The following is a 17,159-nucleotide window of genomic DNA, read 5'->3' on the forward strand; positions in this document are numbered from 1 at the left end:
TATCAAAAAATATATTGCTATGAGAAATTCTGGATATATTACTGTTTACATTTTCTTCTAGGATTTCCATGGCTTTAAGTCTTACATTTAAGGCTTTAATTCATTTTGAGTTTATTCTTATGTATGGTGTAAGAAGGTGACTTAGTTTCATTTTTTTAGAGCACATGTCTAATTTTTCTTTTTTATACAATAGAATATCTTTACCCCATTGTGTGTTCTTGTCTTCTTTGTCAAATAGTAACTGACCACAAAGATGTGAGTTTATTTCTATGCTCTTTATTCTGTTCCATTGATCTATATGTCTGTTTTTATGCCAGTACCATGCTATTTTGGTTACTCAGGCCTTGTATAATTTGATATCAGGTGGTGTGTTTCCTTCAACTTTGTTCTTCTATCTTAAGGTTTCTGAGGCTGTTCAGGGTCATTTGTGGTTCCATCAAAAATTTTGGACTATTTGTTCTAGTTCTGTGAAACATGCCATTGGTATCATAATAAGAATTCTTTTGAATCTACATATTTATTTGGATAAAATGAACTTTTAATAATCTAAACTTCTAACCAGACTCATCAAAAAAATAGAGAACCCAAATAAAATTAGAAATTAAAAAAGGAACAATAATAACTGACTCCATAGAAATACAAGGGATTGTAGGAAAATATTACAAAACAACTATATGCTAACAAATTGGACAATCTGGACAAAATAGATAATTTTCTAGAAACATACATTCTTCCAAAACTGAGTCAGAAAGAATTAGAAAATCTGAATAGACCAATTACAACTAATGAAATTGAAAGAGTAATCAAAAACTCCCAACAAACAAAAGTCTCAGACTGGATGGCTTTATTGATGAATTCTACCAAACATTCAAAGAAGAACAAACACCTAAACTTCTCAAGCTATTCCTAAAAAATTCAAGAGGAAGGAAGTCTTCTAAGCTCATTTTACAAGGCTAGCATTATCGTAAATCCAAAACCATATAAGGACACTACAAAGAAAGGAATTTAGAGGCCAATATCCCTGAGAAACTTAGATGCTAAAATCCTCAACAAAATATTAGCAAACTGGATCCAGTGATACATTAAAAAGATCATACACCATGATCAATTAGGTTTTATTCTTGGGATCCAAGGTTGGTACAATATCCACACATCAATAAATGTGATACAAGAGACAAGATGGTGATTGAGTAGGCAGACGTACCAATTTCCACCACCCAGAACCAAAATGGATTACATACTAATTTTAAGAACAATCATCTGGAAAAACCAACTTTGGACTAAACTAAGAGGACTCTTCAACCAAGGAACACTGAAGAAAGCATGCTGAGACTGGTAGGAAAAGCAGAAACATAGAGAGGGCTGCCCAGCTCCCTGGAGCAAATGGCAGCCAGGAGAGACTTGCATGGCGGGAAGTGAGTTTAGCAGAGAGGGGAGGGTCCTGAGTCTCAGGAACAAAGCCCCAGCCTGCATCCCCAGAGCCTAGAAGAGGTGTATTGACAGTATTTAGCTGAAAACAAAACAGAATACTGTTTGTGAGAAAGAGACTGATTTCTCAGACAAAGGATTCTTCTTAAAGGGACCGTGCACAAAACCTCTCTCACAACCACTCACCCGGGGCTCTGGGGGATGGGGAGAGAGGAGAGGACCAGAGTAGCAGGAAGAGAGTGTAATCTAGGAGGCACAGGGAGAAACATTTTGAGAGACAGCCACCCTAACCCCTGGGATGAGTCACTTCCCATATATGAAGTGAATATTTCCCATGGAAACAACAATACCAACAAAGGGAAGCAGGAAACCAGCCAAACAAGCTCTCCGCAGCACTCAGAGCAGAGTCGCTTAGAAGTAGGGAGCTTTTGGGACTACAGTAGTGAGTCTTAGGGTCTGAGCTACAGCGCCCCCACCCACACAGCTGAGGGTTCACTGAGGGCGGTGGGTGACGAGATGCAGAAGTGCGGTTCTGTTGGCAGGGCAGAAGCCGGCTGGCCACCACTAGGCCCAGGTGTGAGCTCAGTCTTGCCCAGCTGGAGATGAGGGGACGTGCAAAAGTGGTCAAGCCCAGCTGTGGGCCACCTGCAATCCAGCCTGCGGGAAAAGGGCAGGAGCCCTGGAAGGGGTGAAGACCCGCCCTTGAGCAAGGGTGCAGGAGCACAGCCCTGCCCCACCCACAGAACCGAGGCTTGTGGCCTGACTTGGGAGCCTGCTCCTCCCGCGGCGGTGGAGCCAAAAGCCTAGAACAAGCAGAGCCCCGCTACTGAGTGTGGGCACGCAGTCCCGCCTGGCCTGTGGAGCCAAGGCTTGCAGCCATCCCACGAGCGGGCTCCTCCTGCAAGGGCTGGGCAAAAGCCCGGAATCATGTGGAGACCCACAGTTGAGTAAAAGAGCTCACCCCTGCCCTCAAGGTCGAGCATAATGCCACCCACAGGGGCAGGGTGAAGTCCAAGTCCACCAAGACTTGTATACCTGAGCACATGATCACAGCCACTCCCGTAAAGGAGAGGAAGAAACCACAGCAACAGCCTCAGTGGGCAGGCACCAGCAACGCTCATACTCGAACACCCTAGGCAGCAACAGCAGAAGGGGTGGTGGGCCTACAGACAGACCACACCTAGGAAACACAGAGGATACACCCAGTGGACTCCAGTGGCCAAAACCTTCTTTTACACAGACAAAATGAGAAAGCAGAGAAATGCAACACAAATGAATCAATAGAATCCCCAGAGGCCTGACCTGTGGTGGCGCAGTGGATAAAGCGTCAACCTGGAAATGCTGAGGTCGCCGGTTCGAAACCCTGCACTTGCCTGGTCAAGGCACATATGGGAGTTGATGCTTCCAGCTCCTCCCCCCTGTCTCTCTCTCTCCTCTCTCTCTCCCTCTCTCTCTCCTCTCTAAAATGAATAAATAAAATTAAAAAAAAAAAAGTAACATCTTTAAAAAAAAAAAAAAAAATAGAATCCCCAGAGAAGGACCTGAGTCAGATATAACTGAATTACCAGATGCAGAGCTTAAAATAACAATTGTTAGGATTCTCAAAGATATTAGAACAAAAATAGATGGTCATTATGAACACCTAAAAAAGAGATAGAAAATATAAAAAAGGACATTGAAATAATAAAAAAGAATCAGTCAGAAATGACAAATACAATATCAGAAATGAAGAACACAATGGAAGGAATTAACAGCAAGATGGATGAAGCTGTGAATCAAATCAGCGAGTTAGAGGACAAGATAAATAAAGATACAGAAGCAGAGCAGAAAAAAGAAAGGACTCAAAAAGTCTGAGGAAACTCTAAGAGAGCTGCTCTGTGACAACATGAAGAGAAATAACATCCGCATCATAGGGGTTCCTGAAGTAAAAGAAAAAGAACAAGGGATAGAGACTTTGTTCAAATATATCATAGCTGAAAACTTCCCTCAATTAAGGCAGGAAAACATCTTACAAGTTCAAGAAGCACAGAGAACTCCATTAAAGTGAAACCCAAAGAAATCTACACCAAGACTCATTATAATTAAAATACCAAAGCTAAGTGATAAAGAGAAAATATTAAAAGCTGCTAGAGAAAAAAAGACTATCACCTAAAAAGGAGCCCCCATAAGGGTGACTTCCGACATCTCAACAGAAACACTTGAGGCCAGAAGGGAATGGCAAGAAATATTCAAAGTAATTCAGAACAAGAGCCTACAACCAAAACTACTTTATCCAGCAAGGCTAACATTTAAAATTGAAGGAGAAATAAAAAGCTTTCCAGACAAAAAAAAACCTCAAGGAATTCACTACAAGGTTGCAAGAAATGTTAAGGGGCCTGTTGTAAACAGATCAAAGGAGAAAAAGAATATAGCAAAAGAGGAATACAGTTTTAAAGAATAAAATGGCAATAAACAAATACATATCAATAATAACCTTAAATGTAAATGGATTCAATGATCCGATCAAAAGACACAGGGTAGCTGCATGGAAAAGAAATAGAACCCATACATATGCTGTCTACAAGAGACACACCTTAAAAGAAAAGATGCACATAGACTGAAGATAAAAGGATGGAAAAAATATTTCACGCAAATGGAAATGAAAAAAAAGCTGGGCTAGCAATACTTATATCAGACAAAATGGACTTTAAAACAAAGACTATAGTTAGAGATAAAGAAAGTCACTACATAATAATAAAGGGAGCAATCCAACATGAAAATATAACTGTTATAAATATCTACGCACCTACTATAGGAGCACCTAAATATATAAAGCAGACTTTGATGGATTTAAAGGGCGAGATCAACAACAATACTATAATAGTAGGGGATTTCAATACCCCACTAACATCACTAGATAGATCCTGAAGAAAGAAAATTAACAAAGAAACAGCAGACTTAAAGGACATACTAGATCAACTCAATTTAATAGATATCTTCAGAACCTTTCACCCTAAAGAAGCAGAATATACATTCTTTTCAAGTGCTCATGGTATATTCTCTAGAATAGATCACATGTTGGGGCATAAAAGCAGCCTCAACAAATTTAAGAAGATTGAAATCATATCGAGCACTTTCTCTGATCACAATGGCATGAAACTAAAAATCAACCAAAAAGGAAAACTGAAAAATACTCAAACACTTGGAAACTAAATAGCATGTTATTAAATAACAAATGGGTTAACAATGAGATCAAAGAAGAAATTAAAAAATTCCTAGAAACAAACAATAACGAGTATATATCAACTCAAAATTTATGGGACACAGCAAAAGCAGTCTTGAGAGGGAAGTTCATAGCATTACAGACATATCTCAAGAAGCTAGGAAAAGCTCAAATAAACAACTTGACCCTGCATCTCAAAGAACTAGAAAAAGAACAGCAAGTAAAGCCCAGAGCTAGTAGAAGGGAGGAAATAATAAAGACCAGAGCAGAAATAAATGACATAGAGGCTAAAGAAACAATACAGAGGATCAATAAAACCAGGAGCTGGTTCTTTGAAAAGGTAAACAAGATCAATGAACCTTTAACAAGACTCACCAAGAAAAAAAGAGAAAGGACTCAAATAATAAAATTAGAAATGAGAGTGGAGAAATAACAACTGATACAACAGAAATACAAAATATTGTAAGAAAATACTATAAAAAACTGTATGCCAAAAAACTAGACAACCTAGATGAAATGGATAAATTTCATCAAACATATAATCTTCCAAATATTAATCTAGAAGAATCAGAAAACCTAAACAGATCGATTCCAACAAATGAGATAGAAACAGTTATCAAAAAACTCTCAACAAAGAAAAGTTGTGGGCCAGATGGCTTCACAAGTGAATTCTACCAAATATTCAAAAAAGAACTAACTCCTATCCTTCTCAAGCTATTTCAAAATATTCAAGAGGAAGGAAGACTTCCAAGCTGCTTTTATGAGGCGAGTATAATTCTGATTCCAAAACCAGGCAAAGACAACACAAAGAAAGAAAATTATAGGCCAATATCCCTGATGAATTTAGATGCAAAAATCCTCAACAAAATATTAGGAAACCAGATCCAGCAATATATGAAAAAAATCATACACCATGATCAAGTGGTATTTATTCTGGAGAAGCAAGGCTGGTACAATATTCACAAATCAATCAATGTGATTCATCACATAAAAAAAAAGAAGGAGAAAAACCACATGATAATTTCAATAGATGCAGAAAAAGCATTTGATAAAATCCAGCACCCGTTCATGATCAAAACTCTCAGCAAAGTGGGAATACAGGGAACATACCTCAATATGATAAAGGCTATCTATGACAAACCCACAGCCAATATCATACTCAATGGGCAAAAATTAAAAGCAATCCCCTTAAGATCAGGAACAAGGCAGGGGTGCCCCCTTTCACCACTCTTATTCAACATAGTTATGGAGGTCCTAGACATAGCAATCAGACAAGAAAAAGAAATAAAAGGCATCCAAATTGGAAAAGAAGAAGTAAAACTATCATTATTTGCAGATGGTATGATATGATATTGTATATAGAATACCCTAAAGTCTCATTCAAAAAATATTAGACCTGATAAATGAATTCAGCAAAGTGGCAGAATATAAAATTAATACACAGAAATCAGAGGCATTTTTATACACTAACAATGAACTGGTAAAAAGAGAAATTAAGGAATCAATCCCCTTTTCTATTGCAACCAAAAAAATAAAGTACCTAGGAATAAATTTATCCAGGAAGATTAAAGACTTGTACTTGGAAAATTATAAAACATTGATAAAAGAAATCAGGGAAGATACAAACAAGTGGAAGCATATATGGTGCTCATGGTTAGGAAGAATAAACATCATTAAAAGGTCTATATTACCCAAAGCAATTTATAAATTCAATGCAATACCAATTAAAATACCAATGACTTACTTCAAACATATAGAACACATATTCCAAATATTTATATCAACCAAAAGAGAACACGAATAGCCTCAGCTATCTTGAAAAGGAAAAATAAAGTGGAAGGTATCACACTTCCAGATATCAAGTTATACTACAAGGCCATTGTACTAAAAACAGCCTGGTACTGGCATAAGAAAAGGCTTATAGATCAATGGAACAGAACAGAGAAACCAGAAATAAACCCACACTTTTATCGACAACTGATATTTGACAAAGGAGGTAAGAGCATACAATGGAGTAAAGACAGCCTTTTTAATGAATGGTGTTGGGAAAATTGGACAGCTACCTGCAAAAAAATGAAACTAGACCACCAACTTACACCATTCACAAAAATAAACTCTAAATGGATAAAAGACTTAAATGTAAGCTGTGAAACCATAAGCATCTTAGAAGAAAACATAGGCAGTAAGCTCTCCGACATCTCTCGCAGCAATATATTTGCTGATCTATCTCCACGGGCAAGTGAAATAAAAGACAGGATAAACTAGTGGAATATATCAAACTAAAAAGCTTCTGCACAGCTAAAGACAATAAGAACAGAATAAAAAGACAAACTACACAATGGGAGAATATATTTGATAATACATCTGATAAGGGGTTAATAACCAAAATTTATAAAGAACTTGTAAAACTCAATACCAGAAAGACAAACAATACAATCAAAAAAATGGGAAAAAGAAATGAATAGACACTTCTCCAAAGAGGACATACAGATGGCCAATAGGCATATGAAAAAATGCTCAACATCACTAATCATTAGAGAAATACAAATTAAAACCACAATGAGATATCACCTCACACCAGTCAGAATGGCGCTCATCAACAAAACAACACAGAATAAGGGCTGGCGAGGATGTGGAGAAAAGGGAACCCTCCTACACTGTTGGTGGGAATGCAGACTGGTGCAGCCACTGTGGAAAACAGTATGGAGATTCCTCAAGAAATTAAAAATCGAACTGCCTTTTGACCCAGCTATACCACTGTTAGGAATATACCCCAAGAACACCATAGCACTGCTTGAAAAGAAGAAATGCACCCCCATGTTTATGGCAGCATTGTTCACAATAGCAATGATCTGGAAACAGCCCAAGTGTCCATCAGAAGACGAGTGGATTAAAAAGCTTTGGTATATATATACTATGGAATACTACTCAGCCATAAAAAATGATGATATTGGATCATTTACAACAACATGGATGGACCTTGATAACATTATACTGAACAAAATAAGTAAATCAGAAAAAATTAAGAACTATATGATTCCATACAGAGGTGGGACATAAAAATGAGACTCAGAGACATGGACAAGAGTGTGGGGTTTACGGGGTGGGGGGGGGAGGACAGGGAGGTGGTTGGGGAGGGGAGGGGTACAAAGAAACCCAGTTAAAAGGTGACAGAAGACAATTGGGACTTTGGGTGATGGGAATGCCGCATAATCAAATGTCAAAATAATGAAGAGATGTTTTCTCTGAACATAAGTACCCTGATTTATCAATGTCAACCCATTAAAATTAATAAAAATTAAAAAAATAAATTAAAATAAATAAATAAATGTGATATAATACATAAACAAAATGAAGGATGCTTGACCAGGTGGTGGTACAGTGGATAGAGAGTCGAACTGGGATGCAAAGGACCCAGGTTCGAAACTCCAAGGTCGCCAACTTGAGAGTGAGTTCATCTGGCTTGAGTGCAGGTTCATCAACTTGAGTGCAGGCTCACCAGCTTGTAAGCAGGGTCTCTGATTTGAGTGTAGGATCATAAACATGACCCCATGGTTTATGGCTTGAGCCCAAAGGTCACTGGCTTGAAGCCCAAAGTAGCTGGCATGAGCCCAAGGTTGCTGGCTTGAGCAATGAGTCATTTATTCTGTTGTAGCCCCCCAGTCAAGGCACATATGAGAAAGCAATCAATGAACAACTAAGGAGCTGCAACAAAGATCCACAACAAAGAACTGATGCTTCTCATCTCTCCTTTTCTGTCTGTCCCTCTCTGTCCCTCTCTCTGTCTCTCTGTCTCTGTCTCTGACACACAAAAAAGTGAAGGATAAAATCACATGATCATAATTATAGATGTAGAAAAAGAATTTTATAAAATCCAGCACTCATTTGATAAAAAATCTCAGCAAAGTGGAAATAGACAGAACATTTCTCAACATAATAAAGGCCATATATGAGAAATCCAGAGACAATATCATACTCAGTAGGCAAAACTAAAAGTATTTCCCTTAATGTCAGGAACAAGACAGAGATGTCTGCTTTCACCACTCTTATTCAACCAGTACTAGAAGTCTTATTTAAAGTAATCAGGCAAGAAAAAAAATAAAAGGCATCTAAACTAGGAAGAATTAAATGTCAATATTTGAAGATGATATGACACTGCATACAGAAAACCCTAAACATTCTACCAAAAAAACTACTAGAACTGATAAACAAGTTTAGTAAAGTAGCAGAATATAAAACAAATATCTAGAAATCAGTTGCATTTTTATACACCAATAATGCACTATCAGAAAGATACATTAAGAAAACAATCCTATTCACAATTGCATCAATACAAATAAAATACCTAGGAATAAAGTTAACGAAGAATGTAAAAGATCTGTATTTGTAAAATTATAAGACAATTAAGAAAGAAATTGAAGAAAATACAAATAAGTGGAAGCATATACTGTGTTCATGGATAGGAAGAATCATCAGTGATTTGTTGTTGTTTTATTAAGGCCATCCTAACAGGTGTGAATCAGTCTCTCTTTGTGGTCTTCATTAGTTTTTCCCTTATAGACAAAAAGGTTGAGCATCGTTCCTTGTGCTTATTGGCCATTTATCTATTTTACTTGGAGAAATGTCTTTTTTAATGCTTTTCCAATTTTTAATTGGGTTAGCTACCTTCATAAATACATTCCTTTTGCACAACTCAATTAATTTTTTGGTTTTAACAAAAGAGTTAAAACAAAAGGTGAGAATATTTTTAGAATACTAAAAATATTTCTGCATAAATAGTTCACAAGATTAGGTATTAATTTCAAGTTGAGTTAACACTGAAATAATTTATGCTTGGAGTTCAGTGCTCTTCACACAATAGTGGTCTAGGAAGGCAGAATACTTATTTTTATTTTATTTATTTTTAAAATGTATTTAGAATTAAATTTAATGGTGTGACATTGATCAAGAGTACATAGATTTCAGGTAACAAATTTTATAGTATTTGAACTGTTGATTGCATTGTGTGCCTATCACCCAAAGTCAAATCATTTTCCATCACTGTGTATTTGTCCTTCTTCCCTCCCCCCACCTCATCTCCCTGGTAACCACTTTACTTTATCTATGTTTATGAGTCTCAGTTTTCTATCCCACCTATGTATAAAATCATATTGTTCTTAGCCTTTTCTGTTTTAGTTATTTCACTCAGTTAATGTTCTCAAGGTCCATCAATATTGTCATAAATGGCAATATGTCATTATTTCTTATGGTGGAGTAGTATTCTATTGTATATCTGTAACACATCTTCTTTATCCATTTCTCTATGGAGAGATACTTTGGTTGTTTCCATGTCTTGGCCATTGTGAATAATGCTGCAATGAACACAGGGGTGCATGTGTGTTTGCATATCAATGTTTTCAATTTTGAGGGATCGATACCCAGTAGAAGGATTTCTGGGTCATATATCAATAGTAATTCTATTCTTAGTTTTTTGAGAAATCACCATACTGTCTTCCATAATAGCTGTACCAGTTTACACTCCCACCAGCAGTGCATGAGTGCTCCTTTTTCTTCACAGCCTCTACAACATTGTTAGTATCTGTTTTGTTGATAATAGCCAGTCTAACAAGTGTGAGATAGTATCTCATTGTAGTTTTGATTTGCATTTCTCTAATAGCTAGCAAAGATACACATTTTTTTCATATCTATCTGTTATTTGTAAGTCTTCTTGTGAAAAGCATCTGTTTGGGTTCTCTCCTTTTTTAATTGGATTATTTGCTTATTTGTTACTGAGCTTTGTGAGTTCTTTATATATTTTGGATACTAAACCCTTATCAGAACTGTTGTTAGTGAATATCATCCCCCATTTGGTTGGCTTCCTTTTTGTTCTATTGGTTCTTTGGCTGTGTAGCTTTTTAGTTTAGTATAATCTCATTTATTTTTTCTTTTATTTCTCTTGCCTTTAAGGTCAAATTCATAAAATGTTCTCTATGACCAAGATCCATAAGTTTAGTTTTTATGGATTTTTTTTTTCTTTCATTTTTCTGAAGCTGGAAACAGGGAGAGACAGTCAGACAGACTCCCGCATGCGCCCGACCCGGATCCACCCGGCACGCCCACCATGGGGCGATGCTCTGCCCATCCTGGGCGTCGCCATATTGCGACCAGAGCCACTCTAGAGCCTGAGGCAGAGGCCACAGAGCCATCCCCAACGCCCGGGCCATCTTTGCTCCAATGGAGCCTTGGCTGCGGGAGGGGAAGAGAGAGACAGAGAGGAAAGCGCGGCGGAGGGGTGGAGAAGCAAATGGGCGCTTCTCCTGTGTGCCCTGGCTGGGAATCGAACCCGGGTCCTCCGCACGAGTTTTTATGTTTTCTTCTATGTAATTTGTTGTTTCAGAACTTATATATAGATCTTTGATCCATTTTGAATTAATTTTTGCTGTGCAGAAGCTTTCATTTAATGTAGTCCTGTTACAGGGCAAGTAAAGATGTATGTTGCCCATCACCCTTTCAGCCAACTCATGAGAGACAGGGACCAAGTAGATATTATAGTGTCTTTAATTTAAATTGCTAGCAACTTGAGAAGGCAGGGGACTTGAGTCCAGAAAAACTGCCTTAACAATCTCAACTGACTGGCTAGTTTATATACCTTGGGAAGATTAGTAATTTATTACTGAGATGCAGTTAGTCACATAGCAGTGTGCGAGAGGTGGGAGTCCTGCTTGCAGGAGTGCCTCTCTGAATGTCCTTCTGACACTGGCATAGGTCTATCTGGTATCCTTGATATTCCAAGACAGCCAGGGTTTGGTGCTTCTGAGAGCCATTTGTGCCTCAGGTAACTTACTGCAAGAGAACTCACTGTATATCTTAGGCAACAAAGAAAAGATTAAGGGTTCTAAACCAAGCTTCTAGTTATCTACAGTGCTTTAACTCCTTACAGGAAAGCCTGTGATTGAGTCCTTATCAGAAATTATTGTATTTTCAAAATTAACATACAGAAGTCAATAGCCTTTCTATATGCCAACAATGAAACAACTGAGAAGGAACCCAAAAGAATAATCCCCTTCACGATTGCAACAAAAAAAATAAAATACTTAGGAATAAACATAACAAAGAATGTAAAGGACTTATATAATGAAAACTATAAACCATTGTTAAGGGAAATCGAAAAAGATATAATGAGATGGAAGAATGTACCTTGTTCTTGGCTAGGAAGAATAAATATAATCAAGATGGCTATATTACCCAAAGCAATATACAAATTTAATGCAATTCCCATCAAAATTCCAATGACATTTTTTAAAGAAATAGAGCAAAAAATCATCAGATTTATATGGAACTATAAAAAACCCCGAATAGCCAAAGCAATCCTAAAGAAAAAGAATGAAGCTGGGGGCATAACAATACCTGACTTCAAACTCTATTATAGGGCCACGACAATCAAAACAGCATGGTATTGGCAGAAAAATAGACACTCAGACCAATGGAACAGAATAGAAAGTCCAGAAATAAAACCACATATATATAGTCAAATAATTTTTGATAAAGGGGCCAACAACACACAATGGAGAAAAGAAAGCCTCTTCAATAAATGGTGCTGGGAAAACTGGAAAGCCACATGCAAAAGAATGAAACTGGACTACAGTCTCTCCCCCTGTACAAAAATTAACTCAAAATGGATCAAAGATCTAAACATAAGACCTGAAACAATTAAGTACATAGAAGAAGACATAGGTACTCAACTCATGGACCTGGGTTTTAAAGAGCATTTTATGAATTTGACTCCAATGGCAAGAGAAGTGAAGGCAAAAATTAATGAATGGGACTACATCAGACTAAGAAGTTTTTGCTCAGCAAGGGAAACTGATAACAAAATAAACAGAAAGCCAACTAAATGGGAAATGATATTTTCAAACAACAGCTCAGATAAGGGCTTAATATCCAAAATATACAAAGAACTCATAAAACTCAACAACAAACAAACAAACAATCCAATAAAAAAATGGGAAGAGGATATGAATAGACACTTCTCCCAGGAAGAAATACAAATGGCCAACAGATATATGAAAAGATGCTCATCTTCTTTAGCTATTAGAGAAATGCAAATCAAAACGGCAATGAGATACCACCTCACACCTGTTCGATTAGCTGTTATTAGCAAGTCAGGTAATAGCAAATGTTGGAGAGGCTGTGGAGAAAAAGGAACCCTCATACACTGTTGGTGGGAATGTAAAGTAGTACAACCATTATGGAAGAAAGTATGGTGGTTCCTCAAAAAACTGCAAATAGAACTACCTTATGACCCAGCAATTCCTCTACTGGGTATATATCCCCAAAACTCAGAAACATTGATACGTAAAGACACATGCAGCCCCATGTTTATTGCAGCATTGTTCACAGTGGCCAGGACATGGAAACAACCAAAAAGCCCATCAGTAGATGACTGGATAAAGAAGATGTGGCACATATACACTATGGAATACTACTCAGCCATAAGAAATGATGACATCGGAACATTTACAGCAAAATGGTGGGATCTTGATAACATGATACGAAGCGAAAGAAGTAAATCAGAAAAAAACAGGAACTGTATTATTCCATACGTAGGTGGGACATAATAGTGAAACTAAGAGACATTGATAAGAGTGTGGTGGTTACGGGGGGGAGGGGGGAATGGGAGAGGGATAGGGGGTGGGAGGGGCACAAAGAAAACAAGATAGAAGGTGACAGAGGACAATCTGACTTTGGGTGGTGGGTATGCAACATAATTGAACGACAAGATAACCTGGACTTGTTATCTTTGAATATATGTATCCTGATTTATTGATGTCACCCCATTAAAAAAATAAAATTATAATAAAAAAAAAAAAAAAAAAAAAGAAATTATTGTATTTTAAACCTTTACATAATCTCCTATTGGTTACAACCAAAAGCCACTAATTTTTTTGTGTGTGTGTATTTTTCTGAAGCTAGAAATGGGGAGAGACAGTCAGACAGACTCCCGCATGCGCCCAACAGGGATCCACCCAGCACGCCCACCAGGGGGCGACGCTCTGCCCACCAGGGGGAGATGCTCTACCCCTCTGAGGCGTCGCTCTGTTGCGACCAGAGCCACTCTAGCGCCTGGGGCAGAGGCCAAGGAGCCATCCGCAGCGCCTGGGCCATCTTTGCTCCAATGGAGCCTCGGCTGTGGGAGGGGAAGAGAGAGACAGAGAGGAAGGAGAGGGGGAGGGGTGGAGAAGCAGATGGGCACTTCTGTGTGCCCTGGTCGGGAATCGAACCTGGGACTTCTGCACGCCAGGCCGACGCTCTACAACTGAGCCAACCGGCCAGGGCCAAGCCACTATTATTAAAGTCAGATTTCAAATATCTAACTTTTGGGTTCCCGTATCAGTCCTATTCATTTATTTTTGCCTTTATTTTTCCTTTAAAGACAGCATTTTTGTCACAGTTCCATAGAATTCTAGATAATTAATAAGACCTCTGAATAAAGGTTATATGGGTTAAAAGAAATAAAAGACAAGCTTAAATAGCAGTATACAAGTTTGTAAGTACAAAGAAAGAAAGGAATTTATTTCAACAGTAGCCATAGAAAAATATTATAGCTACAGTAATATTGGATACATCTAGACAAGAAGCACCACTAAAAATAAAAAAAATAATTCATAATGATAAGTATGTTAATCTTTCAAAACAATACAAATTATTCATTAGTAACACCTACTAACAAATCCACCAAAGTAATGAAGTAGATGTAAACAAAAAGAAAAAGAAAAATTTAGAAATATATAATCACAATAGGACATTCTTAAAGATCTTTCTCAATAATATAGAAAAAGATGACAAAATAATGATGACAAAAAAAGTGGTACAAAAAATTTGAAGAACACATTTAAAATGTATCTTATTTTCTCTCTATATATGTATATATAGATAGATTATATATACTATCTATATATTATTTATATGTAGAATGTATATATATTCCAAAGCTACATAAAAGTACCTCATTCCTGGACCCTCTCAGTACTATCCTCCCCAAATATAAAACAATAGAAAAACACATTTTTCAAGACCAGATAAATTTATTAATTGACCATATATGCTGTAGCATAAATCAAGATGCAGTATTTGAAAGTTTTTAGACTAGATTTAAATTAGAACTTTTTAAAAAGATAACTAAAATATTTGTAATTTTGAAAATTAAGCAATATATTTCTAAATAATTTAGCATCGACAAAGAAATCATAATTATATATGCACCTTCTCATCAAATCTACTTCTAGGTTTATATGCAACAGAAATGCATAAATATGTAAACCAAAAGACATATACAAAAATGTTTATACTAGCATTAGTAGTGATGGCCAAAAATTCTTAACAATCTAAATTATTGGTCATTAAAGGAAGAAATAATTTGTGAGGTTGTCATAAAATGAAATACTATATAGCAAAGGAGTTAACCAAAACTGCTACAAAAATAAAAGAAGAAAAAAATACATACTGTAAGATTACAATACAGTATGTCCATAAAGTCATGGTGCACTGCCCTGGCCGGTTGGCTCAGCGGTAGAGCGTCGGCCTAGCGTGCGGAGGACCCGGGTTCGATTCCCAGCCAGGGCACACAGGAGAAGCGCCCATTTGCTTCTCCACCCCTCTGCCGCGCTTTCCTCTCTGTCTCTCTCTTCCCCTCCCGCAGCCAAGGCTCCATTGGAGCAAAGATGGCCCGGGCGCTGGGGATGGCTCTGTGGCCTCTGCCTCAGGCGCTAGAGTGGCTCTGGTCGCAACATGGCGACGCCCAGGATGGGCAGAGCATCGCCCCCTGGTGGGCAGAGCATCGCCCCATGGTGGGTGTGCCGGGTGGATCCCGGTCGGGCGCATGCGGGAGTCTGTCTGACTGTCTCTCCCTGTTTCCAGCTTCAGAAAAATGAAAAAAAAAAAAGTCATGGTGCACTTTTGACCGGTCACAGGAAAGCAACAAAAGACGATAGAAATGTGAAATCTGCACCAAATAAAAGGAAAACTCTCCCAGTTTCATACCTATTCAGTGCAGTTCGATGTGGGCTCACACACAGATTTTTTAGGCTCCTTAGGTAACTATCCCGTATAGCCTCTACAGACTCATCACTGACTGATGGCCTACCAGAACAGGGTTTCTCCACCAAACTGCCGGTATCCTTCAACTGCTTATCCCACCAAGTAATGTTATTCCTATGTGGTGGCGCTTTGTTATAAACGCGCCGATATTCATGTTGCACTATGGTCATGAATTTGAATTTAGCAAGCCACAGAACACACTGAACTTTCCTCTGTACCATCTACATCTCGACTGGCATGGCTGTGGGCTGCTCCGCTTTATACACGGCGTTACGTCATCATCTGTGCATGCGCACATTCTGTCACATCATCCTACAGAAACTGGGAGGGTTTTCCTTTTATTTGGTGCAGACTTCACATTTCTATTGTCTTTTGTTGCTTTCCTTTGACCGGTCAAAAGTGCAGCATGACTTTACGGACACACTGTACATAAAACTAATATATGGTATTAAAAGTCAGGAGAGTAGGTAATTTGGAGAAGGGAGTAGAAAAATGGTCCAGAAATGGGGTGCTTCCATGGATAGTGAGTATATTGGTATGTTCATTTCATGATCATTTTCTTGCTAATTTTGAATTTTGAGCTGATCACTTATAATATATGCACTTTCTTATGTATTTCATACATAAATTGAAGGTATATTTTAGAAATTTTAGGACTCAAATAGAAAAAAAAAAACATAAAGAAATGTCTAGGTATGCTATCACAGTGTAGCCAAGAGGCTCTCTGAGATGTGACACTGAGCAAGGTCTCCAGCAGCCTTGGAGTGTTGCAGGAAAAACTTGCTCCAGGAGAAGGACAAGGGGGACAGAGTATGTAAAAGGTGCTTACATGAAAACACATGTGGCAGCTTAAATGAGTAACTAGAAGATCATTGTGATTACAACAGAATATGAGACAGAAGGATAGAAGAGGTAACCAAGGGTTTATCCTTGTAAGGCCTCTATAGGACAAATAATAGATCTATCTTTTATTCTAAATGTGATAAGGCAGATAGAAGTTTTGAGCAAATGAGGGTTGTATTCTGATGGATTTCAAAAAATTATTTTGGCTACAGGATTAAAAATAAAGTCATGGACAGAAGAGTAAAAGTACAGAGGCTTCTGAGGAAGCATTTCTCCCACCATAACACAATTTCTCTTTTAAAACCACTACAGCATTATCTTTTTTGTAAATTTATTTACTTATTTATTTTTTACAGAGACAGAGAGTGAGTCAGAGATAGGGATAGTCAGGGACAGACAGACAGGAACGGAGAGAGATGAGAAGCATCAATCATTAGTTTGTTTGTTTGTTTTCATTGTGCATTGCAACGCCTTAGTTGTTCATTGATTGCTTTCTCATATGTGCCTTGACCGCGGGGCCTTCAGCAGACCAAGTAATCCCTTGCTGGAGCCAGGGACCTTGGGTTCAAGCTGGTTGGCTTTTTTCTTTGCTCAAACCAGATGAGCCCGC

The 17,159-nt window shown here is 37.8% G+C and overlaps 1 protein-coding gene across 2 annotated transcripts in view; it reads left to right on the forward strand.

Moving 5' to 3' along the window:
* LOC136338167 (UDP-glucuronosyltransferase 2B31-like) overlaps nt 1-17,159 on the forward strand; it is a 33,063-nt gene that overhangs the window by 11,261 nt on the left and 4,643 nt on the right. The window lies entirely within an intron of this gene.

The sequence above is a fragment of the Saccopteryx bilineata genome, chromosome 5, assembly GCF_036850765.1.
Source record: "Saccopteryx bilineata isolate mSacBil1 chromosome 5, mSacBil1_pri_phased_curated, whole genome shotgun sequence".
In the NCBI taxonomy this organism is placed as follows: Eukaryota; Metazoa; Chordata; class Mammalia; order Chiroptera; family Emballonuridae; genus Saccopteryx; species Saccopteryx bilineata.